The 20,514-nt window shown below is 43.1% G+C and overlaps 1 protein-coding gene across 2 annotated transcripts in view; it reads right to left on the bottom strand.

The window, feature by feature from the left end:
• The window catches only part of LOC126184138 (high affinity copper uptake protein 1-like), a 154,951-nt gene extending 141,634 nt beyond the window's left edge, over positions 1-13,317 (bottom strand). For both annotated transcript variants that reach the window (XM_049926506.1, XM_049926507.1), the window contains exon 1: positions 13,177-13,317. The gene's annotated coding sequence lies outside the window, so the exon portion shown is untranslated. The remainder of the gene's footprint in view (positions 1-13,176) is intronic.
• Positions 13,318-20,514: the final 7,197 nt, after the last annotated feature.

Here is a 20,514-nt window from a genome sequence, read left to right as displayed (position 1 = left end):
CATAATGTCTCGCGATCTTACGAGTCCGACGCTGGAGAGAATACATTCAGTCAAAAGCATAATCAAGACTGAAGTGAAACTCACTGAGAGAGACTGTTGCAAATCCGCGAGTCCTTGTTTATACTGAGACTGTTGTGATGGAGTTGACTTTGGGCCGGCCGTGGTGGCCGAGCGGTTCTAGGCGCTACAGTCTGGAAACGCACGACCGCTACGGTCGCAGCTTCGAATCCTGCCTCGGGCATGGATGTGTGTGATGTCCTTAGGTTAGTTAGGTTTAAGTAGTTCTAAGCTCTAGGGGACTGATGACCTCAGATGTTAAGTCCCATAGTGCTCAGAGCCATTTGAACCATTTTTAGACTTTGGATAGCGGAGTGTAACAAGCACCGGTGAACTAAGTGGGAAGATGACACATCTGTAACAGCCCTCCTCGTTGTACCTACAAATTGAAGCTCCACTGTATTTAGTGCCATCCAGCAAGGTACGTCATAGTGTACTAGACTACAGTGTGTGTGTTCCACAGCTGTATTTATGACTTCAAGATATATCACTGTTGGAGCGTTGAGGCGCTTGCTGATATACGTTTTACGATTTGAGTCGCTACATTCACGATGGTCGTCTATGCGTCCTGTTCACATTCCGTAGCTTACGGCCAAACAAACACAGCGAGCGCGCCTGTTATCGAGAGGCGCTCGTTGCGAGTCGGCTACAGTGCGGTAAACATGGGTAGTGGGCAGATAGAAAGCTAGGAGTATTTGTGTTTGGTCAAACTGATAGTCCCTATCAACTTATTCAAATTGTCAGAACATTTGTTCAGACGTGGCAAACGCAGAACAATTGTGGCTGAAGCTGAAAGATCCGGGTAAGCACGTTCCAATTAATGTTACAGACGGCAAAGACCGACCGTGGTTTAATGGTGCTAATCTGAGTGTGTTGCGGAAACACTGTTACACGCTTACAACAAAAGAGAATGCAGGCAAACTGACAAAAGTTAATAGCAATTAGGGCATCTGTAAGAAGGGCAATGCGTGAAGCCTATATTAATTTACACTGCCAGACCCTGGAGGAAGGTGTCAGAAACTGCTAAGATGATCTGGTCATACATAAAACGACAGGATCTAAACCTTTCAACCAGTATCTTAAGCATTGGTCTGGTGTTTAAACTCAAAACAGCAGACAAAAGCTGAAACTTTTATCCCTGCGGACCTGGAACACAGTGATTCTGATGAATAAGGGATTCCTGGAAACCTTTAGAAAACTCAAATATTAAATTCCACATTTAAAAATGATTTCAGGCTTGAGGATACAGTACCAATGTTCCGCAGCTGCATAGACTCAACTATGAGATATCGCCGGTACTGCAAAACGAAATTACTTAAAGCTAACAAATCACCAGACCACGATGGAAATCAGTTGAGGTTTACAATGAATACGGCGTTGCAATAGTAAGTTTCCTATCCCACATCTAACCCATTGGATTTGCATCCTGTGTGCGTTGGGTTGTAATTACTGTTCGAACATTCAAATTTTGAGTTCCTGTGATTTATACACGACTGATAAACGATTCATAAAGTACAAGTGTTTACATAAAGGTGTTAAAACTATTAAAATATAAAACTGATTGACAGACCAATAATCCGCCACAGATGTATTTAAGTCGATTAGAGACCCACACAACCGGTTTCGCAACTTTTAAGTTCCATCTTCTGGTGTGTGTAAATGCTATGTCATATGGTATACGGATTAGTTACAGAATGCCGCATAGTAACAGTTGGTGTGGCTAGACAGTTCTCAGCGCTTCTCAACTGATGAAAACCATCAATGATGAATGTCATGTGTGTGTTAAAATCACGAACTGACACCGCTTCACCGATTAAAATATGTTCTTGTCGGCCTATGCCAAGCAACAGACAATGCCCCTCATAAATGTTACCGAGAAAAGTATTTGATCCGAACTGATGAAGCTAAACGCAGAAATGGTTCCTTCGTAAAGGACACGACCTATACAGCTACGTGTTCACACGTTGACCCGAAGACATCGCCAATTACGATTGTAGTGGGCACGAGACTATCGATCAATGAAAACGTGTCGGCTCTTCTGGTGAGTAATATTTTTGCTCCACTAGGTAGACTGTCGTCTCCACATTCAGTCATAGAGGTGAACGGAGGATCGAAACGTGCAACGCGTTACGGACGCAGACTGTTAGGAGCAATATTATGCCATGGGAGACACTCCTGCGCTTGCATGGGGCGTATGGTAGTAATCTAAGGCACGCTGACAGCTGCGAACCACCTGCATCCCTTCATGCTTGATGTCTTCCCTTACGGCGACGTCATATTTTTCAGCTGTATAACTGTCCTCGTCTCGGAGCCAGAACCGCGCTACAGTGGTTTGAGGAGCATTATAGTGAACACACGGCGATGTCTCGGCGACCAAATTCGCCTGATATAAATCCTATGGAAGCCATCTGGATAGCTATCATTGCGTAAGCGGATCAACGGCCCGTTATTTTCGAATTACATGACCTGTGCATAGACATCTAATGCCACATACCTCCACAAACCTCATCGTCATCTGCCACCGTGTGTAGTGTAAATAGTAAAATTCTGAGGCGGTTGTGTTATGGTATGGTCGTGTTTTTTATGGAGGTAGCTTGCAGCCCTTGTTTTGCGTGACACTATCACAGCACAGGCCTACATTGATGTTTTAAGCACCTTCTTGCTTCCCACTGTTGAAGAGCAATTCGGGGATGGTGATTGCATCTTTCAACACGATCGAGCACCTGTCCATAATGCACAGCTTGTGGCGGAGTGGTTACACGACAATAACATTCCTGTAATGGACTGGCCTGCACAGAGTCCTGACCTGAATCCTATAGAACAATTTTCGGATGTTTTGGAACGCCGAATTCATCCCAGGCCTCACCGACCGACATCGATACCTCTCCTCAGTGCAGCACGCCGTGAAGAATGAGCTGCCATTCCCCAAGACACCTTCCAGCACATGATTGAACGTATGCCTGTGAGACTGGAAGCTGTGATCAAGGCTAAGGGTGGGCCAACACCATATTGAATTCCAGCTTTGCCGATGGAGGGCACCATGAACTTGTAAGTCATTTTGTCACGTGTCCGGATACTTTTGATCACATAGTGTACATTTTGCGTAAGGACTACGAAGATAAGATTAGAGATTAAAGCTCGTACAGAGGCACATACAGTCGTTTTCCCTCGCTCTATTTCCGAGTGCAACAGGAACGGAAGTGACTGGTGGTTTTACAGGATACTCTTCGCCATGCACCATACGGTGGCTTGCGGAGTATGTATGAAGATGTAGAAACGAGTACGGGACAATGTGTTGGACATCTACGCCTTATCACAGAACGTGAAGGTCGAAAACTTGTCAGATCTGTGAAGCAGGTAGATGGCTATCTGACGACGTCTACAATGCTGCTGCAGGAACAAGTGTTTCGAATCACACCATTCAGTGCATAATGTTGAGCATGGGGCCCTGAAACAGGCGGCCCATATGTGTACCTATGTTGACCCAACGACATCGCCAGTTACCGTTGCACTGGGAACGGGATAATAGAGATTGGACTGTCGATCATCTCGTCGGCTGTATCCCGTTTCTTTTTCCACAATATAGCTGGCCGTCACCCAGGCAAACGGCTACTCGAAACGTGCGCCGCGTCACGGAAGCTGGCTAATTGGGGCAGTATTATGCTATGGGGGCAGTCATCTGGGCTTCTGTGGGGCTTGTGGGTAGTAATCGAAGGCACCACGACAGCTGTTGACTACGTGAACAATGTTGTGGACCACCTTCACAGCTTCATGCTCGAAGTCTTGAACGGGCGGTGGCATCTTCCATGAGGACAACTGCCCGTGCCACTAGGCCGAACTCGTGCGACATTGGTTTGAGGAGCATGATACTGAACTCGCGTTGACGGCTTGGCCATCAAATTCGCCTGATATGAGCCCCTCGGTACACATCGAGGACGTCATTGTGAGCCGGCTCTGCATCCACAAACTACCGACTCGTGTTTTTCGGGAACTGGGTGTACATACCTGGTGGCACCTACCTGCGGAAATCTACAAAGCACTTTGCGAATAAATGCCACGCAGGATCGCTGCTGTATTTCGTTCTGCAGATGGTCAGCACGGTATCGAGGTGGTGGTCGTAACGCTTTTACTGCTCGTATGCAGAGGAGCAAAATTACTGTGATGCAGTTACAATCGCTGCGAGAAGAGGTCACAGTAGCGTCATTGTGCTGCTCCTCCACTGCGTTTAATGAACACACAAAAGATGCACATCGGCCAACGTTTCATTCGGAAACCTATACTTAATGCTGTGCATCACTGTTAGCGTACAACTAACGCTGCCGGAAAAACAAACCGTGAATAGAGCAGCAGTCAATACAAACTTTATAGCGAAGAGTAAAGCGAGGATTATTGTTGACCGGAAGTACCGTGAATGAAAGGAAGAAGTCTGTTTCCAAACAAGACAAGAACATAATAGACAAAGAATAACGTAGATATTTCCACTTTCGTGCACTATTTTCAATGCAATACAGATCCAAAGATCAGTGAGGGTAAGATTCCGTATACCGAACGAATCAGAAAATTTCCACGCCAACCTTAAAGTTTTGTCGGAGGCGTTCGGGTTCATCCTGTTAATAAATATCAAAGAGCTATCAGTTTTGTCAGCAGTTCCACCTAGCTATGAGCATGTCAGTCTCTTAGCAGCCCTATCGGTGACATGGAGACGTCTTGCCTATATCTGTATTGGGTGAGCACGGTTATTACTTATTAGATTAAACGCTGAAGTGTGATACGATTGTCAAATGAAACTATATGGTTCCAGAGACCTTTCAAGGATCAAGCACCTGTGATGCATATTTATGCAGATTGAAGACACGAATGAAAGTTTTTACCAAGGCTAGGATTCGAACCTGGGTCTCCTGATCACTATTCAGGTGCGCTAACCATTACGCTGCCGTGGCACAGTGGTTTTTACAACTGCACCGACTACCCCCCTCAATCCAATTTACCATTTACGCCTCCTCTCACTTATTCCCCCTAAAGTCGAACAGCATTTTCGTCTCTCCAGTTGTATTGCAATAGCACCTGTGCAACGAACGGAATGGGGATCCTACATGAAACCCGGGCATGGGTGCTTTAATCAAACGAAACTGTTTCCAGGTCCCGGCCTTTGTACAAATTTTCATTCGTCTCTTCGGTATGCTTATATACACTACTGGCCATTAAACTTGCTACACCAAGAAGAAACGCAGATGATAAACGGGTATTCATTGGACAAATATATCATACTAAAACTGACATGTGATTACATTTTCACGCAATTTGGGTCCATAGATCCTGAGAAATCAGTACCCAGAACAACCACCTCTGGCCGTAATAACGGCATTGATACGCCTGGGCATTGAGTCAAACAGAGCTTGGATGGCGTGTACAGGTACAGCTGCCCATGCAGCTTCAACACGATACCACAGTTCATCAAGAGTAGTGACTGGCATATTGTGACGAGCCAGTTTGTCGGCCAAAATTGACCAGACGTTTTCAATTTGTGAAAGATCTGGAGAATGTCCTGGCCAGGGCAGCAGTCGAACATTTTCTGTATCCAGAAAGGCCAGTACAGGACCTCCAACTTGCGGTCGTGCATTATCCTGCTGAAATGTAGGGTTTCGGATCGAATGAAGGGTAGAGCCACGGGACGCAACACATCTGAAATGTAACGTCACTGGTCAAAGTGCCGTCAATGCGAACAAGAGGTGACAGAGACCATCACGCCGGGTGATACGCCAGAATGGCGATGACAAATACACGCTTCCAATGTGCGTTCACCGCGATGTCGCCAAACACGGATGCGACCATCATGATGCTGTAAACAGAACCTGGATTCATCCGAAAAAATGACGTTTTACAATTCGTGCACCCAGGTTCGTCGTTGGGTACACCTTCGCAGGTGCTCCTGTCTGTGATGCAGCGCCAAGTGTAATCGCAGCCATGGTCTCCGAGCTGATAGTCCATGCTGCTGCAAGCGTCGTCGAACTGTTCTGCAAACGTCCCCATCTGTTGACTCCTGGATCGAGAAGTGGCTGCACGATCTGTTACAGCCATGCGGATAAGATGCCTGTCATCTCGACTGCTAGTGATACGAGGCCGTTGGGATCCAGCACAGAGTTCCGTATTACCCTCCTGGACCCACCCATTCCACATTCTGCTAACAGTCATTGGATCTCGACCAACGCGAGCAGCAGTGTCGCGATACGATAAACCGCAATCGTGATAGGCTACAACCCGACCTTTATCAAAGTTGGAAACGTGATGGTACGCTTTTCTCTTCCTTACACGAGGCGTCACAACAACGTTTCACCAGGCAACGCCGGTCAATTGCTGTTTGTGTATGAGAAATCGGTTGGAAACTTTCCTCGTGTCAGCACGTTGTAGATGTCGCCACCGGCGCCAACTTTGTGTGAATGCTCTGAAAAGCTAATCATTTGCATATCACAGCATCTTCTTCCTGTCGGTTAAATTTCGCGTCTGTAGCCCGTCATCTTTGTGGTGTAGCAATTTTAATGGCCAGTAGTGTACGTACGTACGTACATACATACGATTCTCTACTGACCAGTTAAAAAGAATAGAAGCGGATTCACAGGTTAGCGTGTTTGACGTTGTACTGGAAAGTCGTGTATTTCTCAGAATTTAACAGTCTTTTCCTTGATGACCCAATGGAACATTGCCGCGATTGTTGCCTAATGTGTGTATTCGGCATATAGCGCCGGCTGTTAGTTTCAATCTCTCGAAGCGTCTTCTGCAGTGCGGTGGCCACTGAAAACGCTGGCTAATACAGCTTGACTGGTAATGTAGCAGCGCGCCACACGGAGAATTTTTTCCGCCCTCGCAAAGGGCGTCCCTTTAGAAAGAGCGATTTCAATCCTTTAGGGAGCGAAAGGCTATTTACAATTTGCACAGAAACCAGATGGCAGTTATGAGTCGAGGGGCATGAAAGGGAAGCAGTGGTTGGGAAGGGAGTGAGATAGGGCTGTAGCCTCTCCCCGATGTTGTTCAATATGTATATTGAGCAAGCAGTAAAGGAAACAAAAGAAAAATTCGGAGTAGGTATTAAAATCCATGGAGAAGAAATAAAAACTTTGAGATTCGCCGATGACATTGTAATTCTGTCAGAAACAGCAAAGGACTTGGAAGAGCAGTTGAACGGAATGGATAGTGTCTTGAAAGGAGGATATAAGATGAACATCAACAAAAGCAAAACGAGGCTAATGGAATGTAGTCGAATTAAACTGGGTGATTCTGCTGGAATTAGATTAGGAAATGAGACATTTAAAATAATAGTTTTGTTGTTTTGGGGAGCAAAATAACTGATGATGGTGGAAGTAGAGAGGATATAAAATGTAGACTGACAATGGCAAGGAAAGCGTTTCGGAAGATGAGAAATTTGTTAACATCGAGTATAGATTTGTCAGGAAGTCGTTTCTGAAAGTATTTGTATGGAGTGTAGCCATGTATGGAAGTGAAACATGGACGATAAATAGTTTGGACAAGAAGAGAATAGAAGCTTTCGAAATGTGGTGCTGCAGAAGAATGCTGAAGATTAGATGGGTAGATCACATAACTAATGAGGAGGTATTGAATAGAATTGGGGAGGAGTTTGTGGCACAACTTGACAAGAAGGGACCGGTTGATAGGACATGTTCTGAGGCTTCAAGGGATCATAAATTTACCCTTGGAGGGCAGCGTGGAGCTAAATGAATTCCACTCATTGTCTTAGTCGGATGCCAACAATTGCTTATCTGCTGCTTCTAGCATAAACACTCTCCTGGCCTTCTTGACAGATTTATTTAACTTTAGTAACCATCGTCTTTGATATCATGATCACTAATCCCTGTTTCTATACGGACTATGTCGGTAAGGCCAGGCCTGTTTGTAGCTACAAGATCTAAAATATTTCCATTATGTGTGGGTTGTTTAACTAGTTGTTTAAGGCAGTTTTCCGAAAACTTGTCCACAAATACTTCACAAGACTGACTGTCCGTACCAGTTGCAGTTACATATCCTGTAAACTGAATCATTTCACAACACTTCGACAAAAATTCGTTCCAACGATCTACGGAACCTGTAACTAGCCTAACCACCCAGCTAGCATACTAGTTGCTCTAGCTTGTGTATTAAAGGATTATAGAAGAGACAATGCATCTCTCAAATTTTAGACGCGAGATGGGACGCTAATTTCCGTGTGAAGCGTAAGCTGTATTGGGGCTTGGGAAGGATGTCTGCAACTTAGGGGATTATAGATATCCACGAAGAAATATTTCGTCATGGCAACGCTATGCGGGATGAACTATGGGCGACAACGCGGAAAAAAATTACATACATTGTACACTAGTAACAGACTACTTAGTACGATCGCAACACGTTGTGCATTGAAATTTTAAGTCATCGTGGACACTTTTGGATAACTACTTAAGTACGGCTAGATGAATGCCATATTAGACGCAGGAGGTAAGTCAATAGTAAAATGTTAGTCGTGGCTGGTTCACGGCTGTGGCGAAGATTCCAGGAGTAACGAAACATTCGTCGGCGGTACAGACAAGATTGACAGTATTAGCACCCAATGCCAGGATCGTTACCTTCCCGTAAGTACTCAGAAACTTACAACCAACGCGTCTACCTTCGTTACAAACCAGCGGCATCCTCTCTGACACACACACACACACACACACACACACACACACACACACACACACACTCTGTGAGACTGTACAATCGGCTTCGGTAAGTTGCTCTGTCTGCAGTTGCATGCACCTCACACAGAGGCACCATATGGCTTGGTAAATGCGGTGCCTTGTCACAGTGACTGGAGTCAGGAACACCAGTATCCAATTCGTGGACGGATCGCTATTTACAGTGTCGTGTGATCCTCGTCCTCCGTCCAGCTGGCGTGCCCCATGCATACATTACAGCTTGGGCAATACTGAAGAAAAGACACTCGTAAAGTACAATATACACTCGAAGACGAAATAACGAACCACGAAGGAATAATTCGAATGGGATGGAATATGTAAATGTGATGTACTTCTACAGACAAACAAATGTAAATTTTTCAAATGATTTATTCAAGTGTACATGCTTCGTAAATTGAGCAAGCCAGTTACAAGTTGGCCCACCTCTAGCCCTTATGCAAGCAATTATTCGGCTTGGCATGACATAGTTGCCGGATGTCCTCCTGAGGGATAAAGTGCAAATTCTGTCCAACTGGCGCGTTAGAAGGTCAAAATCCCGACATGGTTGGAGGGCCCGGCGATAATGCACCAAACGTTCTCAGCTATGGAGATATACAGCGACCTTGCTGTCCAAGCTAGTGTTTGACAAGCACCAAGACAAGCAGCAGAAACTCACTGTGTGCGGGCGGGCATTATCTTGCTGAAATGTAGGCTCAGGATGGCCTGCCATGAAGGACAAGAAGACGGGTCCTGCTATGAAAAGAAATGGCACCCCAGACCTGGTGGTATGGTGGGCGAGAGTCAGATTGGTACCCCACCGCTTTCCAGGGCGTCTCCAGCCTTGTCTTCGGCCTGGAGTAGAATTGTCTTCAGTGATGAGCCCTGGTGACGCTCCGGGCAGCGGTGGGGTATCAACCACACTGTCGCCTGTCACGAGTGACGGTCTAGAGTGCGAGTTCATTTCATAGCACGCTCCCTTTGGTTGTCATCCACGGTATCCTTACAGCGCAGCGGTACGTCGATGATATTCTAACCCCCGTTTTGTTGCTCTTCATGGCAAGCCACCCTGGGCTTATATTGCAGAAACATAATGCCCGACCGCACACGGTGAGAGTTTCTGCTGCTTGACTTTGCGCTTGTCGAACCCTACCTTAGCCAGCGAGATCACCTGATCTCTCCCCAACTGAGAATGGTTGGAGCATTATGGGCAGGGCACTCCAACCAGCTCGGAATTTGCACAATCTACCGCGTCAGTTGGACAGAATTTGGCTCGATATCCCTCAGGAGGACATCCAACGATTCTACCAATCAGTGCCAAGTCGAATAACTGCTCGCATAAGAATAAGAGGTGGACCAAAGCGTTATTGACCCGCTCAGCTTATGAAGCTCTTTCTCTTGAATAAGTCACTCTATTTATCTGAAATTGCAATAATTTGTCTGCACATGTACATCACTCCTACAGATTTCCATCCCATTAGGGTAATTCCTTCGTGTTCGTCGATTTTTTTTTTATCTTAATGTAAAATTACATATACCGGGTGATCAAAAAGTCAGTATAAATTTGAAAACTTAATAAACCACGGAATAATGTAGCTAGAGAGGTAAAAATTGACACAAACGCTTGGAAAGACATGGGGTTTTATTAGAACAAAAAAAAAACACCCCATATTGCTAGACGCGTGAAAGATGTCTTGCTCGCGTCGTTTGGTGACGATCGTGTGCTCAGCCGCCACTTTCGTCATGCTTGGCCTCCCAGGTCCCCAGACCTCAGTCCGTGCGATTGTTGGCTTTGGAGTTACCTGAAATCGCAAGTGTATCGTGATCGACCGACATCTCTAGGGATGCTGAAAGACAACATCCGATGCCAATGCCTCACCATAACTCCGGACATGCGTTACAGTGCTGTTCACAACATTATTCCTCGACTACAGGTATTGTTGAGGAATGATGAGGGACATATTGAGCATTTCCTGTAAAGAACATCATCTTTGCTTTGTCTTACTTTGTTATGCTAATTATTGGTATTCTGATCAGATGAAGCGCCATCTGTCGGACATTTTTTAAACGTTTGTATTTTTTTGGTTCTAATAAAACACCATGTCATTCCAAGGATGTGTGTCAATTTGTACCTCTTTATCTACATTATTCCGTGATTTATTCAGTTTTCAAATTTATACTGACTTTTTGATCACCTGGTACACTTCAATTTAAGCATATGTATATGTGATAACTGTATATTGTGCGTTGCTCATCGGACTGCTTTCAGAAAAAACCCAAAGTTTCGCGTTGAATTTTACAGCCGACACAGTGTTTGGAAATCTGCTATTTTACATTTCTTTTCCAGATGAAAAGGAAGATTACTTTTTGATAAATTCCTACTTAAAATCATACCTGCTCGCTCCTCACTTCAGACCTTAAAAATAATTATGAAATGCCCAGTAGATGTATGCACACATCCTCAAGCTGCTAATAATTTTGTGAGCATTCACAGACACATTGGAGGTAGGCTGATAAGCACGGTTGACCGCTAAAGACTGTGACATGTCGGGGCGCTCGCTCTCTCTCTCTCTCTCTCTCTCTCTCTCTCTCTCTCTCTCCCCCTCCCTCCCCCCCTCTCTCTCCCCCCCCCCTCCCCAGTATTTGATTAGTGTCATCCTATCGCTCATCGAATTTTTGGTCAACAGACTGATCTGTCACGTAGCCTGAAAGTTTCGCTCCCCTAATATGCAACGCAGTTTTAGTTACAATTCATTAAAAGTACATGGTAAACTCAGAAAAACTGTATTACACAACAGACAAATCTTCGACAAATTCTTTTGATGCGTATTGTGTACGTACTGGGTGTCTAGTAAACATGGGCTCTAAACAGCATACCTTAAGAGCTGTGAGCACTTCTTCGATACTGTGAAATAGATCTCTTCTAATGCAAGCTCTTTCTTTCCATATTTTTGGCAAAAACAAGAAAAAATTTTCAAGTAAACTTTGGCCCCAAAATACACACCTTAGAGGTAAAACTTCAACAGAACAGATGTTTCACAGTGGCGAAGATGACAAAGTGCTCGTAGCTATTAAGATATGTACTTTACGGCCCATGTTTACTGGACTTTCGTTCACGTGTTGGTCCATACTACCACCTTTAAAAATATGGAAAGCAAAGAGCTTCGTTCACAGTATCAAAGGATAGTGCTCATATTTCTTAAGGGATATCTTTTACAGCCCATGTTTAGACATTTTTTTGCTTCCTATGATTGTTCCTGTCATATCTCTGAATATTGGTCATTCCTCCTAGGGCACCCTGTATACTGGTATTGTTCATAAACTATGAAAATATGCAGGATTAGGGGGGGCGAGAATTAAGAGGGAGAGTTAGTGGAGAGTATAATCTGATACAACTGTTAAATTGTGAAAGGCACAGCTGTGACTGTCTAATTGCATATCACATTTTGTGAAATTATTAAAATTTTGTACCATGTGCCACTTCACACATTAACAACTCACTTTTTGCGAAACACATACGAATCAACTGGTTTTCTCAGCCTTCGACAATAAGGAATGTACTTGTACAGTGAAGACTGTAACTTTCGAGAGGGGCAAGAAGCTGATGGTCCACACAGTAATATAGTAAGAGAATAAGAAGTTCCTCATATAAAGACAATTACAGAATGTCACATTTCTCAGTGCCTAGACTCTAAATAAAGCAAAATATACTATTCACATGCAATAAGAATAAAATTCCTCTAATAATGCTTGTAATAATAACGCAAAGTTTTCTTCACATGAAACCACAGAAGGAACTGAAATATGAGTAATGCTATTGACGGTGATATTGGCGAAGTCCAGTTAACACAATGTAGCACTTATTTATAACAGAGGAGACCGAAAATTTTTGAACATATGCTCATAGTTTACTGTACAAACTGTCGATATTTTCTTCTACCCACTCACGCAAAACATATGCTAACCGTACGTCTTTTTACATAAACCTGTGTGAACTAGTAATTAAGATATCACCAAAGTTCTACTCCCAATTATGACTAAATCCGGATCAAAAACTGCAGTAGTAAATCTAGGTTTCAATACATGACAACCATACATTGGAAATATCAACAATACCTTAGCTACACGACGACAACAATAAAATTACGCACCTAGGCATCTAGTTTTCCTAGTCTTATCACAAAGAGAGACGCGCGGAAAGTAATAACATCACTGAAAGACACGTGGATCGTCCGTTTGGTTTTTATGAATTGTCAGTGAATAACGATTCACAAAACTTCCATATTTACACTAAACGCATTTCTGTAATTAAGAACGAAACGATGAGGTACTGTTGTCGGCAACATAAAACTCTGTGGCATCGTCTCATCAGGTTATGAACAGTGGATCAAACATTAAGTAAAAATTACAATGAACTCGCCTTTAAATGCAATGGATTCAGCACGTCCTGGCTAACTCTGGCAGCCACACGAGGCAACGATGCATGTAAGGCACTTGTCACAAACTAAACTACGCTCACTCCTTTTCACATTATTTCCCCCACCTGGTAACCATCGCTCACCACAGATCACAATACACTTATCGATATCTATGACTGATAGGGTCGACTGTTGGAATATCGATTAAGGAAGATAATCACTGGTTTAAAGTCGATTCAAACCGCACGGTAACTGATTCGAATACAACGGTGGACAACGTCAGAGCCCAAATAGGGGTAGCTCGAGCGACACTTTAAGGTGCTAAGCGCAACGGAACGTTACGTCAAAACATTCCACAACGCGTGTCCAATGGCAGCATTCACACAAGCCACCAGCGGCACGGAGCGGGACATTATTTTCAACGTGCCTCGGGAAGAAACTTCTGACTTTGGCAATGCTGCGGCGGAAAGGTGTCGTATGGAAACAGCGGAAGTTACCCTATTTTCACTGCCCTTTCATTCATTTTTAAAAGTGTTTTTTGTGCTTTTGCGTCTTCCTAGTCTCTATTTCATTCTTTTGCTTTGTTTTTGTGACAAATTGCAAATATTCCATGATGACTTGATAATTTTACCGCCGAGTGTTCTTGTGCAATACTGGCCAGATATGTGAAAGTGAAAAATGATATAGGTTGTACAATAACTGAGCAGAGCTGACGCCTAGACTGTGTATAAATAACAGCATAAATTGCTAAAGCAATTTCCATCATATAACCTTTTTTGTGAAAAATCAGCTCTATTGAACGAGAAAATAGTTTCTTCTCACATCTGTTACATAGGGAAAAAACCGCAATGGATAAGGTAAACAGGCTTTGTATATTACCTTATAAATATTATTTGATGTTTCCAGATTGAGATTTTCACTCTGCAGCGTAGTGTGCGCTGATATGAAACTTCCTGGCAGATTAAAACTGTGTGCCCGAGTTCGAGTCTCGGTCGGGCACACAGTTTTAATCTTCCAGGAAGTTTCATTATTTGATGTGTTTGTATGTATATATTTTCACTAGCAAATAAATGTCGATGTTTTGAAATATTAATCCACTTATCAGCAACTTACCATACGAACATGAACATCCGTAATGAAGTTTGTTTTGACCATTAACATTTTCATCGGTTGTTGTTCATTAATTTCAATACTATAACTTACTGGTTTTTCGTATAACTGATGGCATAGCTCTTAAGTAGCATATACCATGCATACAACTATCTCTGGTGGTTAGGTCTGAAATCAACATCACCTCACAGAGAAGGAAGCAGTTTCTTTCATTATGTGCTATATGAAGTGAAGTGGTACCGACAGCTCCAGTTTTTTGCATTTATAGTTCACACCATGCTCTGATTCCAACAATTTTATGAACTGTTGTTTTACTGTTACAAATGCAGTAGTACAGTTAACCTAATATCTCCGAAATTACTAATATTAATGCAATGATTATCGTTTCTATATGTGGATAAGTGAAACATATTGGCAGTTCTTCTTACAAGCAACAGAATTACAGTTCTTCAGCGACTACCTGTTTTTGGTGCATTCCGAGTCTCTTACTTCACCAATTTTACATGAGTAGAAGACAAAATATCAGTTGGCAGACAGCTTTCGTTTTCTGACGATTCCTCAATAATACATGTGAGATGTTTTAATATGCTTTGATAAAAGCATATTCGTGCCATCAGCTGTACAACTGTATGTTTGTTCTCTACCAGTTAGGATTATTACAATCTTTTCTTGGGAGAAAACGGTAAGGTACCAAAAAGAAGAATATATAATGTGCACAAGCCTAATAGAAAATGAATTAAAAGACGTCATTTTTAAACCTATAGGACTTACAATCTACATCAGTGGATCAAACATACATTTTCGTCATACAAGAACCAACCAAAAGTAGAACATACACGCTGATGAGCAAAACATTATGACTATATGCTTAATAGCTTATTTCTCCATCTTTTTAACGAAATGCATCACTAGTTCTGCGTATTAGGGATCCGAAAGGTTGTTGATCATGTTATTCGCGTAAATAACGGTCTGCTGATCTGTGTACACTACGATGACGCCTGATAGCGACCCAGATGGCTATCATAGGATTTACATTAGGCAAATTTGGTCACTGAGACATTGTGAGTTCACTAATGCTCCTCAAACCACTGTAGTACGGTTCTGGCGCTGAGACACAGACAATTATACTGCTGAAAGATGATATCACCATCAGCGAAGACACCTAGCATGAACGGACGCATGTGGTTCACAGGTGTCAGTGTGTCTTCGATTACTACCACAGGTCCCATGCAACGCAGGAGAATTCTTCCATAGCATAATGCTGCTCCAGCCTGCGTCAGAGGCGTTCTGCGCGTTTCGAGTCGCTGTTCGCCTCGATGACGGCGTTTATGGAGACAACCATCGACCTAGTGTAGGAAGAATGTGATTCACCAGAAGAGCCAACACGTTTCCATTGACCGATGGTCGAATTAAGACGGCCTCAGGCCCACTACAATCGTAATTTAAAATTTCGTGAGTCAACCATGTGAACACGTAGGTGCAGTCTACTGTACAGCTCCATGTTCAACAATGTATGATGAATGGTGTGCTCCAAAACACTTGTGTGTGCACCAGCATTGTGCTCTTTTGGCAGACATGCCACAGGTCAATCTATCTCACTTCACAGAGCAGACAAGCATCTCAGCCCCAAGTTCTGTGAAGTCATGAACGTCCAAGTATGTAGCACCTAGTGACAGTTTCACTATCCTACCTCTTTCTGTAGATGCTCATGTCAGTAGTACATGCACATTCGACCAACTTCGCCATTTTCGAGATACTCGTACACAGGATCTGTGTGACTTTTGTCAAAGTCATGCACTCAATGAATTTCCCCATTTGCGGCTGATGTCTTTTGTAGGATGATCCTCCCTTACATAGTTTTGTTACCACGTCATGTGCCTCCAATGCAATGCCACAAGGTGACATCCAATGTCGTAGTGGGCAGTAGTTGTAAGTTTGAGCTGATCAGTGTAAAACTATCATAATACTGTCTTAACGCAGTCCACATAAAAGTGCTGTGCCTTGGCACAGTTACAGTAGTGAACAGTTGGTGATAATTCCACTGATATATTACAGCTGTCGAAGATACAAATACTATGTGATTGTCAAAGAGATCAACTTGAAATGCATACAAAGTATGAATACTAAGGGAGTGTCTTACACCAGTAAAAGGCCTGATTGCACTGAAGTTTTGGACGGGAAATTAACATCATGAGACCATACCATCTCAGCTTAAGAGAACACTTGGCTGCCCATGTTCTAGCATTCTGAAAGTAGCTGCTAAGACGTGTGATACACTTGCCTAGTCCCATACCGCTTGCTTAATCTAATTTTACTTGCTTTCCTTATTTTCTGTTGTTGCTACAATTTACTTCTTTTCATATAATTCATGCAATTAAAGAGGTGAATACAATAAGCAAATTCAAAATAATGTGGGTTGCAGTAGTTATTTGTAAGTGGAAAAGATTTGATTATGTGCTATACTTTCTTCTGATAAATTTTCTTCTTTGTATTTAACTCTGTGGAAACTATACCATACACTGACAGCATTTCTGTGGGGAAAGAAAAATGAGAACTACTAAAGGAATACTTGACTGAATTATGCAGCCTCCCTTCTCAGTGTTTTACAATATTTATTCTATCACCATTGTATGATAAATAAATGCCTTGTTCAAAAAAAAACAAAAGTTGGATGAGTATCACAAAGACAGAAGGGCACAGACATGACCCTATAATGGTTGTAATATAGATTTCATTTTAGACTGCATAAATCTTAGTCGTTCTAACTTCATCAGGATGAAGGTGTTAATGAACTACCCTTACCAGTGATAGACACACAGAAAACACGAGAGTTCTGTGGCATGCACCAAGTGCTAACAGAAATGTGTGTATGAAAATTGAAGGTTTTTACTTGGTTTAGACAGTCATAGAACATTAATTTATGGGTGTTAAAATATCTGTGTGAATGTATTTAATGCAACCGTCAATGTACCAGTAACAGAAGGTACGGTCTCCTACATTAATTTTGTGAGAAAATCTTCATTACTGAATAAATTTCTCAATATTCAATGCACAATGACAATTAACTTGGTCACATACGTTACACCATATGGTGACTACTGCTTAAGCTTGAGTCTACTTCTGCAATGAGGTGAAACATGTATTACACAAATAGCAACTGCACCCTCTAATTCTGTCAGACGAAAGTTCTTAAGCAGAACTGAGATGTAATTAGCACCATATTTTTCCATTTAATAGGAGTCAGCCATTTTAGTACACAGTGCTTCATATTTTGTTGAGTGCATATGGATAACTGATGGATCAAAATTAGGAAAAATACGCCTTTATAGCCACGAATACAAAATCCTGTTCCACTCGAGCATAGTGTTCCATGTCAGCTGTACCTTTCGTCTTGGAACAGGAGCCCCTTATGAGGGGTCCTCAATAGTTTTTCATCCAGGGTTACACCTACATATTTCACTATCCCCTTCACTGGTAATGTATCATCGAGAAGCTTGAGATTCCAATGTGTGTGTCGAGTCCGCTTCCTCGAAAATGGTACTAAAACAGTCTTTTTAGAACTGACCCTTAGATCCTGTTCCCTGAACCAATTTTGTATAATGTTCAATGCTCCTTGTGCCATAGCTCTGACTGTACTTGAAAATTTGCCAAGTATTACTATGACAAGATTGTCTGCGTATCCCTGGCAAAATTACTGTGTAGAGTTTAATTCTACAATGAGTTCATTCAGCACGAGGTTCCTCAGTAGATGGGACAAGACCCCTCCTTGTGGACACCCTCTGGTGGTGTTGATTACCATTTTTTCTTGCATCACGGTGGTTCCTAACTTTCTACCACTAAGCATGTGTCTAATCCACCTGCAAATGGTGGTCTCCAAGCCATGGATCTTTGCTGCCTTAACCATGCATTCGAAGGTCTTGTTGCTAAAAGCCCCTTCGATGTCCAAGAAGATGCAGACGGCTATTTCCTGAAGGTATAGCGCTTTCTCCACCTTCCCAACAAGTTGCTGGAGTGCAGCTTCACAAGATTTTTCTGGTTGGTATGCATGTTGGTTTATGTGCAGAGGGACCCTAGTTACCCTCCTCTCCCTAACATGCACGTTGACCAGTTTTTCTAATGTTTCAAGAAGAAAGGACAGACTGATTGGTCTCGTATCCTTGGCCTTGGTACTATCAGTTCTCCCTGGCTTTGGAATGAAGACAACCTTCATTGCCCTCCAGATGTTAGGAATGATTCCTGCTATTAGGTTAACCGTAAATAACCTGCATAGGAACCTTAAGTTCACCCCTGCTTGTTTGTAGCCAGGTGACTTGAACTGCTGGAATGTCCCCTCTGCCCATTGCATTTTACTATGGTCAGTACATTCACTGGCAGATTTCCAGTTCTCCCTTCGAATTCATGAAAACAGATATCTCACAGGGATCTCATCCTGGTCTATGTTGACTGGCAGAGTTCATTGAGGAAAATGAGTCTTGAATAGTTCCAGTGTTTCATGTGCTGTCCTTGTGTACTCCCCATTCTCTTTCCTTAAAGTTTCTCCTGGATTAGTTGGTGTCCTAGTGAGGATTTTGTGACATCTGGCCTAAACAGCCATACCCTCTACCTCCTCACAGCATAGCTTCCAGGACGCCTGCTTTGCTTGCTTCATTGCAAGATTGTATTTGACAAAGGCCTCCTGATATTCTGCCCATTGTCCTTTCCTTCTTGCAAGCTTAAACAGTCTTCATATCTGTTTCCCATGTGATTCCAGGTTCTTGTTCCACCAAGATACATTCCTATTCAAGCACTTCCTGGTGATTGAGCAGTTATCATGGTATTAGGTCATGATGGCAGAGGTCACTATCTCTGCTACTTTCTCAAATTCTACCGGATTTCTAATCGAAGTACTGACTTCCGATTTGCTTGTGTCAAGGTCACTCCAATATGCCTCCCAGTCCGTTTTCCTGGGATTCCTGTAGGACATAGTCTGTCTAATGCCCATTTCAACCTCACCAAACTTAATATACATGTGGTCTGATGAGGAAGACTATAAAGTCACATGCCACTGTTTCACATAACTACCCATTAAAGTATAACCAAAGTTTGTCAATTACCTCTTTCCTTCTCATATTCCTAAATGTAGGTTCCTTGCCATTATTGAGAATCTCTAAGTTATTAGCTAGAAGAAATTCTAGAAGGTTCTCACCTATACTGTTGGTGTTGGTGTTGCCCCACACTAAGATGTGGGCATTAGCATTGCATCGAACCAATAGTTTCCCTGTTGTGTACAGTCTTCCGTCAGTCTCCTCACGTCCTGAGAAGGAGCAGCACTGTCCTCATAAGGAAGGTATACAGGGGCCATTACAAACTCCATCGTGATACCTTCCTCAGGTTGCCGCATCCTGATGGTCAATAAGTCCCTAGAACAAAAGTCCACCATCACCATGAAGGGGATTCCATTTTTTACATAAATGCACATCCTGGAGTGTTTTATATTTCTAGCATAAACCAGCTTACCTCCAGTGCCGCTGAGGCCTGATGCACACCCTTTACATAAGTAGGGTCCCTGAATCAGGGCCACGCCCACTTTTTGTCTTCCCAGAAGACGACTCAGTGCAGCAGTGGCCCCTTTACTGCGTTGCAGATTTGTCTGCAGCACATTCAGTCTACATCTTGCAGCCATTGTCGCTTCTGATGTCTTTGATTGCCCTGACAGCAACCTGCGAGAACCTCAAGAATAGTCTCAGGTCCTGTGTCTGCATTGTCTTTAGGGACTTCTGACTTCCACCACAAGGGTTTGGCCAGTTGATTATCTTCCAATCCTCTGTCGAGACTTTTTGGTTTTGAGACCCTATTTTCTCAGAGTCTCTGGAGATGTATTCTTAAGGAGTTTTGGCACCTAGATTAATATCTTTGCGGTCTTAGAGCTCAGCCGCTGTCTTTACTAGCAGCTTCATATCCTCCCACGCTGATATTAGCGGCACCTCCTCCTTAAGCCAGTCTACTGTACCCACCTCCTCACAGACAAAGATAAGAGCACTGTGATCTAGATACTCTCCTGAATTTGGGTCCTGGACCAGCGTCACCCCCAATCTTCTCAGAGAGCCATCTGCATGAGCTGCTCCTGCTGTGAGGTGGTCTTGACCAGTGGATAGCCTTGCTGGATAACTGCCATCCTAAAAACCGAGACTGCAGTGCTATGGTTGTTTCCCTATTTCTTGCCTCGGATTTTTCTGGATACGCTTGTCCTG

This window comes from Schistocerca cancellata, chromosome 4, assembly GCF_023864275.1.
Source record: "Schistocerca cancellata isolate TAMUIC-IGC-003103 chromosome 4, iqSchCanc2.1, whole genome shotgun sequence".
NCBI lineage: Eukaryota > Metazoa > Arthropoda > Insecta > Orthoptera > Acrididae > Schistocerca > Schistocerca cancellata.
The sequence above is the reverse complement of the archived record's forward strand: the minus strand, read 5'-3'. Positions and strand labels throughout refer to the sequence as shown.